This window comes from Nicotiana tomentosiformis, chromosome 8 (genome assembly GCF_000390325.3).
Source record: "Nicotiana tomentosiformis chromosome 8, ASM39032v3, whole genome shotgun sequence".
Classification (NCBI taxonomy): domain Eukaryota; kingdom Viridiplantae; phylum Streptophyta; class Magnoliopsida; order Solanales; family Solanaceae; genus Nicotiana; species Nicotiana tomentosiformis.
Genome location: NC_090819.1, coordinates 17,391,779 through 17,393,912, shown reverse-complemented (window position 1 = coordinate 17,393,912; position 2,134 = coordinate 17,391,779).

Below are 2,134 nucleotides of genomic sequence, written 5' to 3'. Positions count from 1 at the left end.
CGAGTAGGAGAAGCATCCCTTTCTTGCTCAGACGGTACCAGTGGAGGAGTGGTAATTATTGCCGGTGGTGAAGGTGCAATAAGTGTCGATGGGCGTGAACCCATCGGTGTAGAAGGTGAATAAGCAGGGGTGGCAAAATAAGTGTTGATTGTTATTGACTCAGTGGTCGGAGGTAGAAGAGGCCCGAGGTCTAAACCCCATGGACCAGAGGAAACAAAGGGGTCGAGGAAACGAGAATCAGCATTCTTGATCAAGCTCATCTTGTCCCAAAGCGCGTCAACTTCATCCGACGTTGGGTTTTGAAGCTCTCCCAGTTAAGTATATGGTTGAGCTGGTGAAGATCCTTTCCTCTTTTTAAGGGGGGCCTTCTCACCACTGGCTTCCCCTTCATCAACAAGGACCACTGCGGCTGGCTCGGTTAATGCTTTCTTTATCTTCTTATTTTGAGACCCAACTGAGGAATAGCGTCGTCTTTTTGGCTTCTTGTTCTCACGCAAAGGACTCCGAGAGGAGGCACCCTCACCGGAAGCAGATCTGCGAGCTCTACTTCGGGCAAGGGCGCCTTGCAACACCTTCTAGCCTCCTCGGGGTGCTCCAAAATGTCGATTTTGGGGCAAATGACAGAGCCCTGCGGAAGTCCTGTATTAAGAAAAATATGGAGTAAGAAACCTTTTCATGAAATTACATGTGTTCGCACAAAGACAAAAGGAAGAAGGACTCGGTTTACCATGATTTTTGGCCTTCCACCCATATTTATGGGCCATTTCCTTCCACCGACGGGATTTTGGTATCGTGATTTCAAGAATATGCTGAACCCACTGGTCCAAGACTTGAACATGTGGTAGTTCCCATCGGGTAGATGGAACAAAAGAAACAAGAATATCAGCAACAATGAAAAACAAGTTTTTCACGAAGGAAGGAAATGAATAATCGACAACTTACAAAGGCGATTCCACGACTCAGGAAAAAATAGAATTATGGTCGGGATGATTCCGCTGGTAGCGATGAGGACAAATCACTCTATCCACCCATGATCATTATCATCATCCACGCTAGTGAGAAGAGTGTTGTGGCCACATTTGCTGAAGTTTATTACTCCCCTACGGAAAACTTTAGGAGAGTAAACATCCATCATATGTGAAAGGGTTAGGGTTTCCCTGGTATCCGTGCACAGTTGGCGAAGGCAAGCCACCGTCTGCCATATCGATGAACCTACTTGTGCTAAGCAGATCTGGTACCGGTGACAAACTCCAAAATTATGGGGTCGAGCCCTTCATTCGACCCTAGGGAGAATAGACCCAAGGTAAAGGGATACGTATAGACATACGTAAAACCCTCCTTAGTGAAGGTAACCCGCTCTATCAAATCTGGGCAAGGATTTCAAGATTGGTTCAGTTGCAGTCCTCCTTCACAGTAGGGATACTAGAAGGGCGAATTGAGTAGGGATAACTACTAACAGGCCAAGTCCGCGAAGATGCAGAAGTTGCATTCTCTTGAAAGGCTTAGCAGTGCTGAGATGTTGTGGTATGATGGTACTTACAATGGGAGGTTTAGAATCGACATCGGCTTCCTTATCCTTTTTTTTTCTTTGGGTCTCCATCAGAGAGAAGACCGGTGTTTCCAAAAAAAGTAGTGAAATAAGCCATGGTAGAAAAAGGTCAGTAAAATGTTTGCTAAGAAAGTTGGAGGAGATGGAAAAATTTCTAAGAAAATGCAAGGAAGAAGAAGGACTTATGAAAATTTTGGAAGTAAAGAAGTAAAAATAATGAGTAGAAGGGGAGTTATAGATGGCAAAAATCGTGGTCATGATTACCTCGAGAACCGGCAAAAATATTTACTGAATCGCGGGGAAACACGTGTTCAGTGTATTAAATGCAAGAAGACGTGCGTCTTTTCAAGCGTTAGAGACTGTTTAGGAACTTTTATGCCAAGAAAGAAATCTTCACCAACTTCCCAGTGACACTAAGATGTGTTACCGAAAAGTAGGGGGACAATCTATATGGGATAAAATTAATTTATAACAGATGGTCGAATGATAGCATGACATGTGGAACCGAAGGTAAGAAAAAGTCAAGTCAGGCAACGACCAATACCGGACACAATGAATGTAATCGACACCAGTCAAATCCCGAAG